Source organism: Palaemon carinicauda, chromosome 1, assembly GCF_036898095.1.
Source record: "Palaemon carinicauda isolate YSFRI2023 chromosome 1, ASM3689809v2, whole genome shotgun sequence".
NCBI lineage: Eukaryota > Metazoa > Arthropoda > Malacostraca > Decapoda > Palaemonidae > Palaemon > Palaemon carinicauda.
Genome location: NC_090725.1, coordinates 210,320,154 through 210,343,038, shown reverse-complemented (window position 1 = coordinate 210,343,038; position 22,885 = coordinate 210,320,154). Strand labels below are relative to the sequence as shown.

The following is a 22,885-nucleotide window of genomic DNA, read 5'->3' as shown; positions in this document are numbered from 1 at the left end:
AGGCGCGTGGGCGCGCAGGAACTCTGGACGTGCGCGCAGGAGACTGTGCGTGCTGCTGCGCAGGTGAAGGATGACGAGCAGGAACAATTGGGCGAGGAGGAGTTAAATCCTTGCCCGCGTCCAGATCCAGAGATCTAGGGCGCGTGGGCGAGCGTTGACGCGCAGGGCGCGTCAGGAACTGGATGCGCAGGTGCGCGCTGACGAGCAGGAGATCTTGGGCGCTCAGGAGACCGTTGGCGCGCTGGGCGCGCAACAGGAACCGGAGGTTGCAGGTTGTCCACAGGAGAGCGCTGGCGAGCAGAAGGGCGTTGACAATCAGGAGAGCGCTGGCGAGCAGGAGAGCGCTGACGAACAGGAGAGCGCTGGCGAGGTGAGTCAGGAGAGCGCTTACGCGCTACTGCGCGTGAACGCGCAGGAGGGCACGCAAGGGAAGCCCCCACACCGTGGGAGACATCCCTTTGCCCCGAAGGGACCGATGCCCGTAGGCTGACAAGTTCAGAAGTCTGCTGGCCGTCTGCGCAGGAGGTGGATGGTCTGGCAGGCGTAGGAGATCGCGAACGATCACCGGAGAGGTCTAAGGACGTGGCTTCTACAGTCTGCTCCTGGCGAGGAGGATCCTCATCAGAGGACGGAGGAGGTGACGACTCGAAGAGGCGCCTCTTGACTCCCTTATAGGGAGACGGGAGGCCCCTGCGACGAAGAGGACGACGAGCCTTACGGCGAAGCCAGCCACGAGGGAGGTCATCAGGGTAGTCGGTCCTCCGAAGAGGAGTCTCAGTCAGAGCGCTCCCCCGAGGGGAAGACGTAGCTGCAGGAGAGACCGTAGGACCCATCTTCCCCTTCAGATGATGTTCGGAAGGGGGAGGAGAGCCTTCAGCAACGTCCGCAACATCAGGAGCAGTAGAGGTTTGACCAGACCCGTCGGAAGCCTCTGCCACCACGACGTCAACAATACACAGAGGGCCTACCTCTGCTATCACCGGCGACTGTTTGACAGCAGCCCCCAACTGGATAAGGTCAAACAGGGCTTCCTTGGAGGGCAGGCCCTTAAGCCCCAAGGAAGCCCAAAGCTGAAAAAGATCTTCGTTAGACACAGAGTTATCAACGTTATCAAAATCCTCCCCCGGAGGAGGAGGGAGAGCCGCCACGCTATGGGAGGCGACGCCCTCTCCCGCACCCTGAGATCGGGAAACAGAACAAGGATCTACGCTACCACTCGGCGGCCTCTCATGAGAGGCTGGCCGAGTGGGAGCTTCAGAGGAGGTTTGGGCGGTGGAAGAAGAGTCCCTGGAGCCTTCCTCCTTCAAGGCAACCCTTGAAGGAGAAAGGTCTCTCTTGGACTTCTTCTTACGCCGGCGGGCAAACCTCTCCCACTGGGAGGCAGACCAATCCCTACATTCACTGCATGTTACTTCCCTGTCACACCGTTGGCCTCGACACTGCGGGCAAAGGGTGTGAGGATCGGTATCCACCGCCGACATGAAAGTACCGCAGGGGCGGCCGGCGATTCCAGGGCACTTGCGCATGATGATAACAAAAGGGCGAGGCCAACTTCCAAGCACACAGCTGAGGAAAAGCAAAGAAAAAGATTAAGGCTGTCAACAACAAGGACGATAGACAGACACGTCTGCACATCGTCCGAGCCAAAAGTGAAGTGAGACAACTCACCGGTGTGTGGGGGGAGGGGTAGCAAGCTATCCCTTCCCCTAACCCCCTGCTAACTAGCGCGGGGGTAGTTAAACCTCGTTAAAAATCTATTGGCTCATCAATTTCAGCTACACCGAAAGTAAACTCAATGTAAATAGCGTGGTTTGTTATTTCGGTTACGGAACAAATGGCCAATCTAAAAAATAATTTGTATTTTTCTTAACTATACAAACCTGAGTTCTTTACAATAGTTGTCAAATTACAGCAAAGGCTGGAAATATGGCAATTAAACTTTTAATGAAGTGTAAACAACTGGCAGGGTAGTTACCCTGCCGGCTGCAGGGAGGCTACAGCCACCTCTTTGGCTCGCTCTAACTTCAACTGAATTGCAGCCGAGACTTATCGGGAGTGGTGATGGCAGGAAGGTTTGAGTAAAGAACTCAGGTTTGTATAGTTAGGAAAAATACACATTAATTAAAAAAAATTTAGGAAAAATACACATTAATTTTAAAAATTTCATTTGTTCCTTTAGTTATTGCAATTTATCCAAGCAAAATAAACCATGCCCACTCACAAGAGTTCCGACTGCGCAAGAATGACTTTTGATCTTCAAAAAAAATTTCAGTAGATTTTGACATTTAATTTCTTTCTTCACACTTTTACTTATAATTCCTGAAATTATGTCACAAAAACATATCGCTGGTTCTATACCTGAAGTTAAAGCTATTGAAAATACTGTACACAATTATTTTTGGAATGCAGTCTGACAGAAGCAAAACAAATGTCCCCCTCCTCACTACTCATTAGCTTTTTTCAGTCCATTTGCAACTCTCGTTGCAGTCAGACACTGCGTATAGGCTCTCCTGTGACCCTCTTACCTCCAGTCACCGCGCTTTTCATGTCTTTATTACCGGTACTTTTCTTGTTCCCTTTTTATCACTAATTTTCTGTACAGTACAGTACTGTATATGCTCTTAAACACTCTTGTTCACACATTTTTATTATTCTTTTTATGACTATATTCTCTATTCCCTTTCATTCTACTGTATTATGATTTTCATTCTTTTTATTCTTATTCTTTTATTTGATATTTCTCACTATACTCTACCTGTATTGAAACATATTTAACATAGATTTCGTGTAGACGAACTAATCGAGTAAATCAAATCAAATCTCTCCTTCACACCAATCTCCCTGCATCAGCCTTGGCCATGTGTCCCCATTACCTTCCTTCCCCCATCCCTCTCAACCTCACTTGTGCAACTCTTCACCTGATCACATAACCTGCCAACTGCTAAAGTTTCGTATTCCTTCAACTACGTTTTCTATGTTTCGCGCTAGCTCCCCACATTCCCTTTACTTTTCCTTCACCCAGGGACCATTCACTTGAGCCTTCCCCACTTTTCCAGGGGTTGTTGTGACCTATTGGCATAGGCTCTGCCTGGTGATTGCCAAACTGGGATTTGATTCCCACTGAAACTTGTTCGTTCCCTTAGTGTCTGCAACCTCATCATCCTTGTGAGCTAAGGATGTGGGGATTGGGAAGCCTATAGGTCTATCTGTTGAGTCATCAACAGCCATCGCCTGGCCCTCCCTGGTCCTAACTTGGGTGGAGAGGGGCTTCGGTGCTGATCATGTATATATGGTGAGTCTCTAGGGCACTGTCCCTATTTCTTGCCTCTGTGCCCTTTAAACCATTAATCGTTTCACGTTCACCTGTGCTCATCATATGCTATACGGCTCCCTTATGCAAGATATCTTCATTACCTTACTTCCTTCCAATTTCTTTTACCTTTATTTCTTGGTTCACTTATAGAATGATGCAACATTAGTTAGTACGTAGAAACTCGCATAATTGAATAGATCTTTATAAATACACATGTAGAGTACTGTTGGTGGAAACCTCTATCAACGAAGTTACAGATTTTAATGAAAAATTTGACAAATTCAAAGATAATTTGTATTCTTCCTAACTATACAAACCTTAGCTATTTATCAAGGGTATTGCTTCTGGCGTAGCTGAAATGACGAGCCATTAAAGTTTAGCAAGGGTTAAATACCCACACCACTAGTTAACAGGTGGTAGGGGAGGGTAGCTTGCTACCGCTCCCTCTCACACATGTGTGATTTAGCTCACTTTGCTTGGTGGTAGGACTTCAAGGGGGATAGGGCTGGCGAGCAAGTTTGTATAAATAGCTAAGGTTTGTATAGTTACGAAAAATACAAATTATCTACGAATTCGTCATTTGTTCCGTAACTGGAATACAAACCACACTATTTATTAGGGGTGACTCACCAATTAGAAAGGGTGGACGTCCCTGGCCAATTTGGCTTTTAGCTTTACCGGGGGCTCCTTATCTGAGTATGTCAGTACATACTCAAAAATAAGGAGTCCCTGCACCTCGCTAAAACCTTGCTATGCAAGGTGCGCGGCTTACACATGCAGTGTATTGAGATATATAGAAGTGTGACCATCCAGGTAAAGTTATTCCTTAGTCTGGAAGTAAAAACTGTTGTAACCAAGACTTTCCCAATACCACCTCGACAGGGTATGGGGATGCAACAGTATTAGTTTTAATACTAGGTACACAAGGGAGCATGGTTTACCTGTAGTGGTTTGAGGTCAGCTTGTACAGAGAACCCAGGATGCTGCTTTCCCCCAGAGAGGGGAGGATGAAGAAAAGAATAAGAGCCAGTCAAACCTTTTCTTCACGCAGACTAAAACCGGGTAACAATGCCCTCAACCTTCTGCTACTTGTCCAATTAGGAACTTGAGGTCTTAAACCAGCTGTTGTGCAGCCACCACAGGACTGATAGAGAACGTATTGAGTCTCCTGTGGGTCACGTCTTGCAAGTAGTGGGATGTGAGCATAGTTTGACGTTTCCACACCCCAGCCTGAAGAGCCTGAGTCACTGAGAAGTTTCTCTTGAATGCCAGGGGCGTAGCATGAGCTCTGGGGCGACGTAAAGGAGGAGGGTCTGGTTTCAGAGCATGGTCTATGACCTTGCGAATCCATGCTGATGTTGTGTTCTTGGTGACCCTCCTCTTGGTCCTTCCTGTGCTGACGAAGAGTGCAGGCACACGAGGACGGGCTGCGGCTGTTCTCTTAAGGTACAGCCTCAAACTCCTCACTGGGCAGAGTAAGAGATGATCAGGGTCATCTGTTACAGAACGAAGACTCGAAATCCAGAAGGAGTCAAATCGTGGATCCGCTACTCCCGGGTTCTGAGTCTTAGCAATAAACTCAGGGACGAAGCTGAACGTTACCTCTGCCCATCCTCTTGAATGGGCAATGTCGTATATGAGACCATGAAGTTCACCGACTCGTTTGGCCGAAGCCAAAGCTAGCAGGAACACCATCTTCCAAGTTCGGTGGCGATCTGTTGCCTGGCGTAATGGTTCATAGGGAGGTCTCTTAAGAGACCTGGGAACTCAAACCACGTTCCATGGAGGAGGTCTCACTTCAGACTGAGGACTGGTAAGTTCATAACTCCGTATGAGTAAGGAAAGTTCTAGCAATGAAGAAATGTCCATTCTTTTAAGTCTAAAGGCGAGGCTTAAGGCTGAGCGATAGCCTTTTACCGCCGAGACTGACAGGCGCATTTCTTCCAGCAAATATACGAGGAACTCCGCTATTGCTGGAATAGTGGCATCGAGAGGAGAGATACCCCTTCCACGACACCAACCACAGAAGATATTCCACTTTGCCTGGTAGACTGCTGCTGATGACTTTCGCATGTGTCCAGACATCCTGATCGCAACTTGTTGCGAAAATCCTCTCTGAGAGAGGAGATGCTGGTTAGTTTCTAGGAGTGAAGTAGATTGTGTCGTGAAGGGAGTTATCTTGGTGGCTCCGTTAGAATTGCCAAAGGTCCAGAAACCATTCTGCGTGATGCCATAGCGGAGCTTTAAGGGTCATTGAAAGGTTGACCGATGTTCTAGTCTTGTTGAGTACCCTCCTCATCAGACAGAACGGGGGAAAGGCGTAAACATCGATGTTGTCCCACCATTGTTGGAATGCATCTTGCCAGAGAGACTTGGGGTCTGGACTAGGGAACAATACAACAGGAGCCTGAAGTTCAGTCCCATTGCAAAGAGGTCCACTGTCGGAGAACCCCGCAAGTCAGGACTTTGTTGGCTACTGGATGATCCAAAGACCACTCGGTACTCACTATCATTAGTGGTATCGAGTGGATCTCGGCCCATCTCAGTATCTCTACTGCTAGTTGGGATAGGTGCTGTGAAAAAGTACCTCCTTGCTAGTTGATGTAAGCCACTACTGTGGTGTTGTCGCTCATTACCATCACTGAGTGGCCCGCCCGAAACTGTTGGAATAGTTGAAGGGCCAGAAAGACGGCCTTCATCTCTAGGAGATTTATGTGGAGGTACTCTTCTGACTCTGACCAGAGGCCTGAGGTCGTGTGGTACAGCACGTGAGCCCCCACCCTTTTTTTGAAGCGTCTGAAAACAGCATCAAACCGGGGGAGGACGAGAAGATCCACTCCCTTTCGTAGATTCTCGTCTACCACCCACCACTCGAGGTCCGTCAGTTCCGCTGATCCCATGGGGATCTGGATGTCTGGGGAAGCGCAAGTCTGATTCCACTGGGACTTGAGTCGCCACTGGAGGGATCTCATCCTGAGGCGACCATTGGGAAGTAGACGGGCCAGAGATGAAGGTGACTGAGGAGACGTAACTACGTCTGGGCTGGAAGTTCTTCTCGTCTGAGGAAGGGTCTTGCAACCTTCCTCAGCCTTGCTATTCTGTCGTCTGATGGGAAGGCTTTGTGGAGATTGGTGTCTAATATCATGTCTAGGTATACCAGTCTCTGTGTAGGAAGCAGGGATGTCTTCTCGAGATTTACCATGATCTCCCGATCTTGGCAAAGTCTCAGAAGTTTGTCTCAGTGTTTAAGAATGGTTGACACCGAGTCTGCTAGGATTAGCCAGTCGTCCAGATAACGGAGGAGACGGATGCCAATCCTGTGTGCCTAAGATGACACTAGGGCAAACACTCTGGTGAAAACTTGGGGTGCTGTGGAAAGACTGAAGCACAGCACCTTGAATTGGTATTTCCTGTTGTCTAGGCTGAATCTTAAGTAATTCCTTGAAGACGGATGGACTGTGATCTGGAAGTACGCGTTCTTTAGGTCCAGTGTACACATGAAGTCCTGTGGTCTTACCGCTAGTCTGACCATGTCTGCCGTCTCCATGCTGAACGGAGTTTGCTTGACAAGCTTGTTCAGGGCTGAGAGGTCGATGACTGGTCTCCAGCCTCCAGATGCCTTTCTTAGAAGAAAGAGTCAACTGAAGAAGCCTGGGGACCCGTCGAGGACCTCCTGGAAAGCGCCCTTCTTCAACAAGGTCTGGTCTTCTGCCCCAAGGCCCGGCCCCTTTGCTGATCCCATGGCAAAAGAGTCTACTGACACTGGATTCCTGATCAGGGGAGGGAGAGATGTTATGAACGGGATGCGATACCCTAGAGAAATCACGGAGATTGTCCAGGGTTCGGCCCCGAGTTACTTCCACCTGTCCGATCAACTTTGTAGGCACTCCCCTACTAGTGGAGAAGCAGGGGGAGTGCCTATCCTAGCGTTTACGGCCTTGGCTGCTCCCTCTAGGATTCTTCCCTCTCCTGAAGGACTTAGTGCCTTTCCTGTCCTTGGCAGGAAAGGGCTTCTTAGACACCACTGTCTTCGTTGTTGTCTTGGTTGGACGGGACTGCTGAGGAGCTGGAGATGTATAGGGCTTGGATGTCAAAGCCCTATGGAGGAGGGAGTCCTGATGGGACTTCCTCCACCTCTCAGCAGCATGTTCCATGTCCTTAGGCTCAAACAGGTGGGCTCCCTCTAGAGAGGAATATCTGAGCCTATTATCTCGACATTGGGGACTTGATGGTGGAATTCCTAAAACACAGCACCTCGACGTTTCAAGATGGTGTTTGCCTACAAGTTCGAAACTTGATGGGCAAGAAACTCAATCGTGCGAGTGCCTGAGAGAAGGAAAGTCTCCATTGCATTCCTGGTATGCTCCTTGGAGAAATCCTCGGTTCGTACCAGGATTCCTAGGGTCCCTAACCAGATATCCAGCCACGAAGTAGCCTGTACAGTATAGCATACTTTGTGACCTTTTCCTGATTAAGGATTTCAGCCACCGAGAAAGAGGCTGGAGAGTCTTTCAAGAGGGATCCCCTTAGTTAGCTCTTCCAGAGAGTGGTAAAGAGGAAGAGCTGGACTGGGCTCCCCCAAGGATCTCAAAGTACCTCCTCTGTTGTACACAAGGAGGTGGGAGGAGCTTGTTGGTAGAGCCGGAACGGTTGGAAGCAAACTCAGAGAGCTGTAAGGCGATCTTAGCCCTGGTTCCTTTCAACCCTTGAGACCAGTGCAGGGCTGCACTGGTCATTGAGGGTTTCTGGGTACCAAAGACACGGTCTAAGACCGTGTCCTTGCCCTCCCGAGGGGTATCTCTGGGTCGGCAAACCCTCTGAGAACCCTCCTAAGAATTAAGACCTGCCAGAATGCATGTTCTGACTTTTTTTGCTCTCCTTCCGATGTCAGACTTGCAGCGAATTCTCCATCTTCCATCCCCGAGAGCTCTTCCCGGGGTGGGTCGCAGACATCCCTTGAGTGGCTGGCTGTCTCCGTCTTTGTAGTCCTGGTGGAGGACTTTGGCAGGGTCTTGGAGTCTTTGGACTCCTTCCGAGGAAGGAGGTAAGACTCCAACATTGAAGCCCTAGATGATGTGTCCTTCCTGATCTTTGACGGTAGGGAACTCTCAGAGTGAAGGGAGGTTTCATCCGACGGTGGAATGGAGGAGATCCTTTCCTCAGGCGAATCCCTTGTTAAAGGTGAGGTGGGAGAGTATCCCTCGGGAGATACCGGAGTCGGTGTCAGCCTAGGCCCTAGAGGAAGTGACCGCGTCGGAAACTCCTCTTTTCCTCTTCAATGGGGTGGAGGAAGTCATGGTTCCGTGTCGAGAGTCTGGAGCTATAGGCTGCTCTGACGAGCGGCTAGACAGGGCAGGATTGAAGGCCTGTGCCACAGTCTGACTAGGGCACTGAACCATGGTTGCTGACTGACCGATACACTGTCAGACTGATCCCTTGAAGAGAAAGGGACCGAAGGTTCCCTACGAGGAGTTACCGAAATAGGTGGTTCAGCCTTAGAAGAAGGCAATTTCGGGATCCTGGACCCCTCTGCGGAAGTCTGTTCCCTTTTTCCGGATGGGCGTGCTGAAATGCGTTTGCGGGGAGGGGAGTGAGGCGATGATGACCTGCCCGAGCGAAGTTCCTGTGCACGTGGACGAACATTGGCGAGCGCGCGCGGGCGAAAGTTGGCGCGCAGGTGAGAGCTGGCACATGGGCGAGAGTTGGATTGCGCGCGCGAACGAGTGGTGGCGCGCTGGCGAGTGTCAGGTGCGCATGTCCTGGTGCGTGCGCATGGGAGATCCCTAGCGCGCAGGAGTGCGGGCAAGTGATGGTGCACGCGTGTAGGCGAGTGATGCCGCATGCGTGGAGGAGAGTGATGGCGCGTAGGAGAGCGCTGGCGCGCAGGAGCTCAAACACATTCATGCGAGTGCTGGTGCGCGGAAGAGCGCTGGTGCGTAGGTGAGCACTGGCATGTGGGAGATCGGGGGCGCATAGGCGCAGGGCGCGCAGGAGAGCGCTGGCGCGTATGAGATCGTGGGCAAGCAGGAGAGCGCTGGCGCGTAGAAGACCGTGGGCGCGTAGGCGTAGGGCGGCCAGGAGAGCGCTGTCGCGTAGGAGATCGTGGGTGCTCTAGGCGAGTAGGTGAAGGGGCGCGCCGAAGCACAGTAGAGCGCTGACGACCAGGCTGGTGACCACCGGTGCACTGCCGGAGGTTGGCGAGCTGAAGGGCGGTGGGTGGCGTGCAGTTGCGCACTTCAGCCTCAAGAGGCTTTACTGGGGACAGGAACGTTGAAGGAAGGTCAGCAGGTCTGTTGAATGGTTGATCAGGAACCGGGATGTGCCCTTTGGAAGGGCAATCATCCACCGATGGAGATTGCGAACGATCTGCAGAGAGGTCCAGGACCGAAGTCGGAGGACTAGTAGCAGGTCCAGTGATGGTCGAAGGTCGAGGGCCAGAAGATGACTGCAGCGGAGGCTCCTCTGCAGGTGAAGGCTGCGACGATGAAGCAGAAGAGCCGAAGAGGCACCTTTTCACCGATGGTGAAGAGAGACCTCTAAGGCGAAGTGGAGGGCGAGCTTTTCGACAAAGACGCTCTCTAGGGGCCGTTGGATCAGCAAGCTAACCGTACGCCGCAGCAGTCCTTCGAAGAGGAGTCTCTATGAGTGAACTCCCCCGAGGGAGAGAAACACTCGCAGGAGAGACAGACATTGGACTTAGTTTCCGCCCTCGAAGGATGATCAGGAATGGGGGAATCTAAGTTGGCAGCAACAGCTGGAGAGTCTGGAGGAGCAGAGGAGTCGGACAAGATCATAGGCGACACCTCTGACACCACAACGTCGACAAGGGCCAGAGGATCTACCTCTGACGGCAACGATGACTGCTGCACACTAGCACCCCTGCGGATGATCTGCCGCAATGCGTCCTTGGAGGGTGGACCCGAGAGCCCCAAAGACGACCAAACCTGTAATAAGAAAGTTAGTGACAAGGCCACACCCGGGGGAAAAGATGGGGCCGCTTTGCCAGGGGAAGCAACACCATCTCTCGAGGACCGGGGTTGGCCGACACTAAATTGATCTACGCTACTACTCAATGGTCTCTCGGAAGAGACCGAATGAGTAGGAGCTTCGGAGGAGGATAGGGAGATGGAAGAAGAGGCCTTGGGTTTTCCTTCCTTCGAAGGAACCTTCGAAGGGGAAATATCCTGCTTAGACTTCTTCTTCCGCCGTCGCCCAAACTTCTCCCACTGGGAGGAAGACCACTCCCTACAGTCATTACACTTATTATCACTACCACACTGTTGACCTCTGCAAGTGGGGATCAGTCTCCACCGCCGACATAAAGACCCCACAGGGCCGACTGGTGAGTCCAGGGTAGGTGCGCATGGTTGCAGAAGTCAACTCACAAACACACACTAGAAAAAGAAAAAGCAAAAAACAGATTAATGGCAGTCCAAATAAAGGCAAAGGATGAAGAGCGGCAACGTCCGTTCACCATCCGAGCCAAAAGTAAAGAGAGGTAAATTACAGGTGTGTGAGTGGGAGCGGTAGCAAGTTACCCTCCCCTACCCTGTGCTAACTAGCGGGGTGGGTAGTTAACCCTCGCTAAACTTTAATGGCTCGTCACTTCAGCTACGCCGAAAGTAATACCCCTAATAAATAGCTAAGGTTTGTATTCCAGTTACGGAACAAACAAGTTTTACTCCTTTTGTTGTCATAGCACATAGCATAGAGCCTCCTTCCAACCGATAGTTTAGAAAAGCACAGTTAGATGGTGCTTCTGCCATTAGTTACTTTTTCAAATGGAATAAAGGGTCTAACTATTTATATTTTAAACCTCTTTGTTATTTATTTACAATATTGGAATATGCAATATAATCAAAGCTTTTATATTATTAATCATGTTAATAATAAAAGGTTAGGGTAGAAACATGTGTTTGATATACAGTATTTAATCTGATCTTTGAAAATGGAAGGTAAGTCCATGTTCAAACAGATGCTGGAGTGCGAAGCTACAACTCCCCCCTTTGTTAAGTGTGTATTCACTAATTTCACCCCTTTAAGTTTGTAAAAATGATATTTTCATAATAAAATAAATTTTTGAATATACTTACCAGCTGGTTATATAAAGAGCTGAAGTCCCCTGACGCCCTGGCAAAAATTCAAATTCTCGCGCTATCGAAGATACGGCAGGTGTACAACCGCACCCTAGCGGTAGCTCAGGTGGAACAACACACCAACTCCAGTTCTTCCATGCCTCATAGCAATACCATAGGTAGTCTCTAGAGGGGAGGAGGGTGGGTGTTAAATTTATATAACCAGCGGGTAAGTATATTCAAAAATTTATTCTAATATGAAAATATCATTTTTAAATATAAAACTTACCCGCTGGTTATATAAAGAGCTGATTGACACCCATTGGTGGCGGGTCAGAGACAGCTACATATTGAAAATTCACTTAAGGGTTACATACAACAAACTTAAGCGGTTCCACCTGATAAGGAAGCTGACAGCAATGATACTCTGCCTTATTTCGTCCGCTATCCTTAAGAGATCCAGTGATCGACTCGGGCTGAAAATCTCTAGGAGCTGTCAAACGGTACGACCACCTATAACATGACAGAACCTCAACCAATACCCTTGTTCCGGGTGCACTCAAGGAACAAATTGACCACCTAACCAAATCAAAGATTGCGGAAGACTGACGACCAATCTCCACAAACAACCATAACAAACGAGTTCCAAGAGATAGAAAAGGGGTATTAGGAAAAAGGGAACGTAGTGGTAGATCATTCACCTACTATCGCATTTGCAGCTACAAAAGGACCCAACGTAAAAAAGTCCTCATAGCGAGTCTGAATATTTCTCAAATAATGGGATGCAAAAACAGACTTACTTCTCCAAAAGGTCGTATCCATCAGACTTTGCAGAGAACGGTTCTGTTTAAAGGCCACTGAAGTCGCTACCGCTCTGACTTCATGTGTCTTCACTTTAAGAAGCCTCTGATCTGACTCATCACACTGAGCATGAGCTTCTCGAATCAACAATCTAATGAAAAAAGACAAGGCATTCTTAGACATGGGCATCGAGGGTTTCCGAACTGCACACCACAGAGCGTCTGAGTTACCCCTCAGATTCTTAGTCCTGTCCACATAAAGCCGTAACGCTCTAACTGGACAGAGTACCCTTTCTAATTCACCTCCAGCCACATCAGAAAGGTTAGAGATCTCGAAGGATTTGGGCCATGGCCGAGTAGGGTTTTCATTCTTGGCCAGAAACCCCAGTTGCAAAGAACAAATGGCTTTTCCATTCCGAAAACCAATGTTCCTGCTTAAAGCGTGTACCTCACTAACTCTTTTAGCAGTGGCAAGGGTAACCAGAAAAAGTGTTTTCAAGGTTAAATCCTTAAATGAAACCGAGTGTAAAGGCTCAAATCTATCACTCATGAGAAATTTAAGGACAACATCCAAATTCCAGGCAAGGGGAGCTGTTTGAATCTTCTTGGTTGTATCAAAAGACCTAAGCAAATCTTGTAGATCCTTATTATTAGAAAGGTCTAGGTTCCTGTGTCTAAAAACTGTTGCCAACATACTCCTGTAACCTTTAATAGTAGATGACGAGAAGTTATGTTTAAATTTAAGGTCTAAGAAAAAATCTGCTATCTGGGTAAGAGAGGTACTGGAAGAGGAAATCGCGTTAGTCCTACACCACTCTCTGAATAACTCCCCCTTGGACTGATACACCTTGATGGTTGAAGACCTCCTTGCCCTCGCAATTGCCTTGGCTGCCTTCTTCGAAAATCCTCTAGCTCTAGCGAGTTTTTCGATAGTCTGAAGGCAGTCAGACGTAGAGCTCGGAGGTTTAGATGATTTCGGGCCAAGTGAGGTTGTCTGAGAAGATCGGGTCTTATGGGAAGGCTTCTCGGGAAATCTACCATCCATTCCAGTACCTCTGGAAACCAGCTCCTTGACGGCCAGAACGGAGCTATCAGTGTCATTCTGGTCTCTAAGTGGGAAATGAACTTCTGAATCACCTTGTAAAGAATCTTGAACGGAGGGAAAGCATAAACCTCCATGTGAGTCCAGTTCATCAGAAAGGCGTCTATGTGCAAGGCTTCGGGATCCGGAACCGGAGAGCAGTAACACTCCAGCCTTTTTGTCTTTGTGGTGGCAAAGAGATCCACGAGAGGTCGACCCCATAACCGCCACAACTCTTGCAGACGTCCGGGTGTAAAATCCACTCTGTGGAGAGAACCTGACCTCCCCTGCTGAGTCTGTCTGCGCTCACATTGTTGACCCCCTGGATGAATCGAGTCAAAAGAGTCACCTTCCTTTCCTCTGCCCAAACGAGAAGTCTTGCAATCTCGTACAGAGGCCAAGAGTGGGTCCCGCCTTGTTTCACAATATAGGCCAGAGCTGTCGTACTGTCTGCATTGACTTGGACCACTTTGCCCCTGATCTGCTTCTCGAAACCTATGAGAGCCAGATGAATAGCCAAAAGCTCCTTTTGATTGATGTAGAAAGATGTTTGCTCCACAGTCCAAGTCCCCGAAAGCTCCTTCTTCTCTAGAGTGGCTCCCCACCCCGAGTTGGAGGCGTCGGAACACAACCCGAGGTCTGGGCTCTTCTGAAGTAAAGACAAGCCTTCTTTCAGTCTGGGCTCGTTGAACCACCATTGAAGATGAGACTTGATGGAAACCGAGATGGGAATGCAATCCCTGTCGAGGTTGTCCCCTTTCTTCCAATGGCGATTGAGATGAAACTGAAGAGGACGCAAGTGCAACCTCCCCAGGGTCACGAACTTTTCTAATGATGAGAGAGTCCCCAGAAGGCTCATCCAATCTCTTACGGAGCAAAGTTCTCTCTTCAGGAAAGTTTGGACTTTTAGGAGGGCTGCCTGAATTCTCAGCGACGACGGAAAAGCCCGAAAACTCCGACTGTGAATCTCCATCCCCAAATAAAGAATCTCCTGGGATGGAGTCAGTTGCGATTTTTTCGAGCTCACCAGGAGGCCCAGTTCTCTGGAGAGATCCAAAGTCATTTTGAGGTCCTTCAAACAACAATCGACTGAGGAGGCTCTTATCAGCCAATCGTCCAGATACAGAGAGGCTCTGATTCCCCTCGAATGCAGCATGCTTGCCACATTTAGCATGATCTTGGTAAACAATAGAGGAGCCGTGCAGAGTCCGAAACAAAGACCCCTGAACTGGAAGACCTTGTTTCCGTCCATGAACCTCAGATAACGTCTGCCGCTGGGATGAATCGGAAGGTGGAAATAGGCGCCCTGAAGATCTATAGAGACCATCCAATCGTCCTTCCTCACAGCCGCCAGAACTGTCTTCTGAGTTTCCATAGTGAACGTCGAATTTTGGACGTAACCATTTAGCACACTTACGTCCAGAACCGGTCTCCACTCCCCGGAACTCTTGGGTACTAGGAAAAGGCGGTTGTAAAACCCCGGAGACGTAACATCCTGCACTTCCTCCATTGCTTGCTTCTCTAATAAAAGAGACGTCTGAAGACGCATGGCTTGCTTCTTCGGTCCCTCTCTGTATTTGGGCGAAAGATCCACCGGATCTGTGACTAAAGGAGGATTTGCCAGGAAGGGGATCTTGTAACCCTCCTTTAACACTTGGACGGACCAGGAGTCCGCTCCATTTCTCTCCCAAGCCTCCCAGAAGTGAGTCAACCTGGCACCCACTGCTGTCTGAAGGAAAGGGCAGTCAGACTTTACCTCGGCCGGACTTGCCCCCTCTGCCTCTAGGTTTCCTTCCTTCTGATTTGAAAGAGCCCCTTCCAGAGGATTTCCCACGAAAGGACTGAGAAGGTCGAAAACCAGAAGAGGATTCCTTAGGCTTACGAGAGGAAAACGTCGACGGTAAAACTTTCCTTGTCGTATTAGTAACTAAGTCATGCGTGGCCTTCTGCGTGAGAGCAGTGGCCATTCCCCTACCAACTCTTGCGGAAATAAGGTATTAGCCAATGGAGCGAAAAGAAGGCCCGTTTTCTGGTAGGGAGACACTCCTGCAGAGAGAAAAGAGCACATCGTGGCCCTTTTCTTGAGGATTCCAGCCGTGAACAAGGCAGCTAGCTCGTTGGAGCCATCCCTCACACCTTTGTCCAAGCAGGACATCAAATGAACCAGTCCACTAGTGTCTGTATCCGTCATATCTGAGACCCTCTTACTCAAAGCCCCCAGAGCCCAGTCTAAGAAATTAAACACCTCGAAGGCCCTGAACAGACCTTTAAGCAAATGATCGAACTCTGGAATAGACCACCAAATCTTCGTTTTCCTTAAGGCAAGACGACGAGAAGCATCTACCAAACTTGAGAAATCCCCTTGGGCAGATGAAGAAAAACTCAAGCCCAACACTTCACCAGTCTCGTACCACACACTAGATTTAGAAGCCAACCTAGCGGGTGGAAAGGCAAAGGCCGTCTTGCCAAAAGATTTCTTAGAGTCCAACCAGGAACCCATTAATTTCAAGGCCCGTTTAGAGGATCGAGAAAGAACCATCTTGGTATAAACTGGAACTTTGGTAGCTTTACCTAAGATGAACTCAGAAGGCGGAGAACGAGGGGCCACAGGAGTAAACTGATCCGGGAAAATTCCAGTAAGAATCAACATAAACTTGCGAAGATCAACAGCATGTTGATAATGCTTCTCCACCTCATTCTCAGAGACTTCCTCAATAGGATCGTCCACATCCGACTTTTCCTCAAGTTCGTCTTCTGGCAGTGCAGCAACTGCTGCAGCCTGAACCGAAGGAACAAAGTCTGGATGGGATTGCCTGTCAAACCCAATATCTGCATCCAACTGACGGGGAGAGGTCGAAGTAGATTGACGAGAAACATGGACGGGTAGACGATCTTCGTCAACTAACAACTGCCTAGACCGCTTAGGATCCGACTGCTGTTGACCAGATTGACGCTTGGACACAGAAGGCAACTGCCGAAGATCGCTGAGTGGACGCGTAGAGTCCGAAAACTGTTGACGCGAACGATCAAAGCTGTCAAGATGTCGACGCTGAGAATCGATGTTTTGACGCGACGCGTCCACAAGTTGTCGACGCGGGCGATCCACTACTTCAAAACGTTGACGCGTCTCGTCCACTTGTCGACGCCGATGTTCTTCCACACGACCAGAAGGCGAAAACCGGTCAACCAAACCTCTCTGACGTGACTCATCAAAATCAACCTGGCGTTGAACACTATGAATGGGAGACCGCCTACGCGATAACTCGTCAGCACCAGAGACCATCGAACGCCTGTGCGATAACTGGTCTGACGCCTGACATACCGCCAACACCTGGTTGAAAAGAATCCATCAACGACGAGAGTTGTTCCTTCTTAGTCACAAGCATAGACCATTTAGGATCTACAGAACTCCCTAAAGGAATATTCAATCCAACATCACCACGTATTTCGGGAGAAGAAAGCCAATCTGAAGGAAGAGGGGGAGCATGAATCGTAACAAGGTCTGAATCGGAAGAAATCTTATCCACACGAACACGGTGATCTGGACGTTTAGCCGGAGTGCAAGCGATGAGAGAACGGAAACATTCCGGTGAGTCCCACGAACTACATCCTGGACGCACAGGCGATTCCTGACGCTGAGAAACATCATGCGTCCGTTTAAGCGGTCTTGACGCGCGACGCAAGATCTCACTCCCCGACCCTTCATCGAAAGACGGGGATAACGCATGAACCTCACCTTTCCTACGATGAGGGTGAACGGCCTGAGCTACGGCAACAGGAACGTTCGAGGGGACGTCTACACGATTGATGACGCTTCTCGTTCCCTTAAGCCGTTCGACATTACTTCTCCCATGGGTTCGAGAGCTCGAAAGAGGTCTTAGGCTAGGTGAACGACAAGATCGTGCAGACGCACCCTACGCAACACTAAAAACATTAGAAACACTTTTCACATTACCGAGAGAGTCACGACTTTTCGGTACACTAACATCAGACACCGAAACACTTTCCACAGTTCCGACAGAATCACGGTTTTTCAGTACCTTTAACTCGGAAAAAATCGTATTTCTATCTGCCGCTAAGGACTCAACTTTCTCACCAAGAGTCAAAATAGTGGTAAACATGTCTTTCATAGTAGGTTCCTGATCTACCACCACGGGGGAAGGAATAGGATTAGGAACATTAATATTAGGTAAGGCTCTATCCACAGATCGTGAAGAACTACGCCTAACTCTATCCCTCTCTAGTCTCCTAACATAACGATCGTATGTTACAAAATCATCATCAGTTAAAGAAAGACACTCATTACATCTATCATCAAATGAACAAAATTTACCCCTACATTTCACACAAATATTATGAGGATCAATAGATCCTTTAGGAAGTCGAGTACGACACCCTTCACTAACACACCTACGTAAAGCAGGGGAGGAGTCGGCCATTTTGAATGGTTACGTGAAAGACCGACGAGCAAAAAATAAGGGAAATATTAATAAAGATAACCTCAAACAAAAAGATTTCAAGATTAGAAACAAGAGAAAACAATTAACGATAGCTTAAACTCAGAAAAGAACGTTGTACATCACAAAACAACTTCCCAAGAGAGTATAACCACGAGAGCGAACTTCAATATGTCAGCCAGCTATGGCGGCAGAAGAAGAACTGAAGTTGGTGTGTTGTTCCACCTGAGCTACCGCTAGGGTGCGGTTGTACACCTGCCGTATCTTCGATAGCGCGAGAATTTGAATTTCTGCCAGGGCGTCAGGGGACTTCAGCTCTTTATATAACCAGCGGGTGAGTTTTATATTTAAAAATTGATAATAAAAGCCAACATACTAGCTGACAGCGCTAACACACGTAGCGAAACATAGTCCGCCTGCCAGAACACAGGAGCAGTGAGATAATGTTTAATCGCGAGTGAAGGGAGCATACGGCAGAGAAAAACCAACAAACCATTACCTCAATTAAGTAAGGAGGTATTTGTAATACAATGAACACTGCTATGAACTACTCCATAGAAAATGGAATGGAAACCCCGATTTCTATGCATATGGAAGTCCTGACAAACAAAAACTCCAATACAGTATTTTGACAGTGTTCCATTGCCGTTACTATACTTGGTTTTGATTACAGTAACTGATTTCTTAGTATGATGACCGATTTTTTTTATGACTATGACTGACAGAAACAAAGTTTAAAAAGTTATTTTAAAAATCAACAAAACTTGACAAGTACACAGCATATTTTAAGGTGGTTTGAACATAACAACTGATGACGATACCTAGCGCAAAGCCATAGCTTTTCAGTTATGGTAGCCGACCAACCCTAACTCGATAACTACGGATTTCCGCCAAGAAACATTATCAAAATCATTCAAAACACCACAACATACATTAAAAACCAGTCTTACTTTCTACAAACTATCTATTACACCATTCTATAATTTTACCTATTTTTTTACCCAATGAACAGTGCTTCTCCTCACCCGCCCTTCTTGCTCCCAAACCTGTTGTTCTAGGCCTCGTAAATCAATTTTCCCTGTCACAGCTGTCATTGCCTTATGATTCTAAATATCATAATCTTGAATAAAATATCTACAATTTTAATTCTACGAGCCTTATAATTCTATATGCAATGATTCTGCGACCTGGGAAGGGAGTCCAAAGGGCTTGGCGCCTGGCTAGGTCTGTGACCTGGGATAGGGGTCCAAGGGGCTTGGCCTCTGGCTAGGTCTGTGACTTGGGAAGGTTGGTGACCTGGGAAGAGAGGTCTGTGACCTGGGAATAACTAGGTTAGATTAGGTGGGTTTGTTAGGTTCTGTAGCCTTTTACAAATCTTGAAAGTGTTAAATAATAATGTTTTTTCCTGTATTTGCCCAACCAAAGTCACAGGTTCCAACCCATGCCAGAGCCTTTTTAGTTTATTGGGACAGGCCTTGGATCGCCAGAAAATGAAGTAAAAAAATGTCCAAAATCGGCTATTTTTCATGGGAAAGATCACAGAATGAAATAGAATTAAATTCACTAGTTTTGTAAATACTTGTCCCAACAAACTACATTCTAGGACAGGGTCGTGATTGCCAGAAAATAGAGTAAAGATCATCACCTATCAGGTTTTTCACGGGAAGTTTAACAGAATGAAATAATGAATTCACTAAATTTGTATATGCTTGTCTCAACAATCTACATACTACGACCACTCGGCACATGAATGTCGGAAAGTGCGAGAAAAATGGACAACAACTAACCCAAACTTCTCTCCCTAACCTGACCTACAAGCCATGTCCTTACCTTCCTAATGACCTAACGGGGGAGGGGGGGGGGGGCTAACGCCCCCTTGCGACCCCCCAACCACTGTCACTATCATACAAACCCCACAAACCCAACTTAACCAAACCTAGTAGTTCCCAGGTAACAACCCTTAGCTGGGAGCAAGCCCCCGGACCCCCTTCGTAGGTCTCTCTCCGACACAAAAAAGCTATAGGCAGCACTCTAAATTATATCTTAACGCATTGTAATAATAAAAAATTTACTCAGGATTACCTTAATATTTGTAGTTGCTGAAGTCTAAATCCTCGGGTTCTTGCGCCTCCACAGGGACCCCTAAAATCACCTAAGAGCCCTTTTCGAAATACAAAATGAAAAAAATTATGGGGTAACTTGAGTAAAGTCCCGTAGGTCTAAAAACCTTATTGTCTCCAAAGCATCAAGCTGATCTATATGAGTAATAACCTCAACACCATCACTCAAAGAGAAACTATACGGAACATGTATGTCCATTACGGCGTTTAGCGTTGGAAAGGGTCAACCTCGTGCAGGTCAATCTTGGGTCGAGGGGGGGATTAAAAATTTTGAAATCATGCGGCCAGGCCAACACAAGTAGGCCTACAAGCGCACAGAAATGAAGGGTTAGCTCGGGGGGTTGGTTTGTTTGTTGGCTAACCTAACCTTTGTTTGTATATACTGTATAACAAATTAGTATTCGGCATAATTTCAGGACGTGTCCCAATGAACTAACAATCTTAAAAAGGGGTTAAGAATGGAGATTGTTGGGATTAGCGAAAACATAAGTCCGAACATCAATAACTGTTCAAGCTTGCGCCACCAGCTGATAGGCGAACAGAGCGCCACCCAACGGGTGTTATTACAGTCAGGCAGGAAGTTTCGTTGTCGCGGTCATAAAAGTAAGTCATTAATTTCTTTAATTTTAATGTGTTAGTTTTACTATTTTGTTAGCGTGTGCAGCTCAACATTACCGCTTGCCAGTGCATACGAGCTTGATGTTTCATTTTCCTGCGATTGTAAGCGAGCCAGTGGCGGAACAAGAATCATTATATCTAACGTTGCTAATGTTAGCGTAACATTGCATGTTGGAGTAACATTGCTAATGCTAGCGTGCGCAGCTCAACATTACCGCTTGCCAGTACATATGAGCTTGATGTTTTATTTTCCTGCAAGTGTAAGCGAGCCAGTGGCGGAACATGAACCATTATATATAGTGTTGCTAATGTTATCATAACAGTGCTAGCGTTATCGTAACGTGAGTGAAGTGACACGGAATTTGAACTAGTCATTATATTTAAACATTTTAACAATATATATAACAAAAGACATTATATTGGGTTTGTGACCTGTGAACTTGTAGGTTAGGTTAGGTGGGTTTGTTAGGTTCTGTACCGTTTTTGTACCTTTTTACATATTGTGTGAAGTGTATATGGAAAAATGCTTTAAAATACACATGCTAATATTACCGTATCATTGCTAACGTTAGCAATGCCATTGTAACGTTGGTAACGCTGTGTAACATTGGTAACATTGCTAACGTTAGCGTTCGCAGTACATACGTGAGTGAAGTGACACGGAATTTGAACAAGTCATTATATTTAAACATTTTAACAGAATATATATAACAAAAGACAAATTTAAACATTCTAACAGAAAGTATATGTTTTCCTGTAGAAAATATCGTGATTTAACCGGTTTTCACCTTCATTTCATCCGTAATAACAGCAACCAGTTCGGCTACTTAAAGTTAGTCGAATTGGTTGTTCTGTTTGTTTGCGGTTAAAATGAAGGTCAAATTCGGTCAAATCACGTAATTTACTACAGGAAAACATATATTTTCTGTTCGAAATGAGAATCTGTAATAAAGTAAAACTTAACAAATTTAAGTACTCTACTTTTAATGGACCGGAGCCTTTGTATATCAGCTGCCAGTTCCTCATGCATTAATTAAAAATGGCCATCAACTAACCTAAACTTTCCCCCTAACCTACCCTACAAGCCGTGTCCTTAACTACTAAACTAACGGGGGGCGCCTGCAACCCCCCCTTACACTGCCGTATTCTAAGTTAGACATAATAATACATACAGGTGGCCGCTATCATACATACACCAAGGTTAAAATAATATTTTAACCTTGATAATTGAGCCCACCATTACTGTAGTACAGTATACAAATTGAGGAAATTATTGCATGGCATAGTATTAAGGTAACTACTCACCAAGTCCAGATTTTCTTCGATAGACTTAGAAGTCCTTATGTCAGCTGGAGAGTTACCTCTACACAAACAACTGTTCCTTATATAGGTAATATGACTAACGTTGTGTTAGTTGAGAGCGTATACTCTAGTACAGGAAAGTACTAATATAAATAGATCAAGTGGATTTACCAATCACTTATAATATCTACTGTGGAAAAAATGTAAACAGTCAACATAACACATGGTAGTGTTGAAGGTTCAGGATTGGTCAAAGCGTAGCCTTTATATCGGCCCCTCTAGTAATCTTGCGATGTATTTCAAATTACACGCAAACACACACTTGTATATATATATATATATATATATATATATATATATATATATATATATATATATATATATATATATATATATATATATGTATATATATATATATATATATATATATATATATATATATATATATATATATATATTAATATTACTAGCTAAGCAACAACCCTAGTTGGAAAAGCAGGATGCTATAAGCCTAAGGGCTCCTAAAAGGAAAAATAGCCCAGTGAGGAAATGAAATAAGAAAATGAATAAACTATATGAAGAGGAATAAACAATTAGAATAAAATATTCTAAGAACAAAGACAGCTTTAAAATAGATCTTTCAGATACATAGGGTTGTGATGGCCTGATGGTAGCGTCCTTGAATAGTGATTGCCAGACTGGGGTTCGAGTCCTGTTCAAACTCATCGGTTCCTTTGTTCGCTGCAACCCCACCATTCATGCGAGATAATAATTGGGGGGAGCCTACTGCCTTTAGAGAGGCTTGGGCGCTGATCATATGTAATATGGCCAGTCTCTAGGGCATTGTCCTGCTTGATAGGGTAATGTTACCTTCCCTTGCCTCTGCCATTCATGAGTGGAATTTAAACAATAAAAAGAGACATGTCGGTCTGTTCAACATAAATGTATTTTCTGCAAGTTAACTTTTGAAATTCTACCGATTCAACTACCCGATTACGAAGATCATTCTACAACTTGGTCATAGCTGGAATAAAACTTCTAGACTACTGTGTAGTCTTGAGCCTCATGATGGAGAGGGCCTGACTATTATAATTAACTGCATACCTAGTATTGGCGAAT

At 46.7% G+C, this 22,885-nt stretch overlaps 1 protein-coding gene across 2 annotated transcripts in view; it reads right to left on the bottom strand.

The window, feature by feature from the left end:
• Positions 1–22,009, bottom strand: part of LOC137653751 (ribosome biogenesis protein BMS1 homolog) — a 254,922-nt gene extending 232,913 nt beyond the window's left edge. Inside the window, exons 1-2 of one of the 2 annotated variants that reach the window (XM_068387387.1) lie at positions 21,770–22,009; positions 11,407–11,574 (exon numbers count right to left, since the gene is read on the bottom strand). The gene's annotated coding sequence lies outside the window, so the exon portion shown is untranslated. The remainder of the gene's footprint in view (positions 1–11,406; positions 11,575–21,769) is intronic. The other variant, XM_068387378.1, reaches the window with a different exon arrangement.
• Positions 22,010–22,885: the final 876 nt, after the last annotated feature.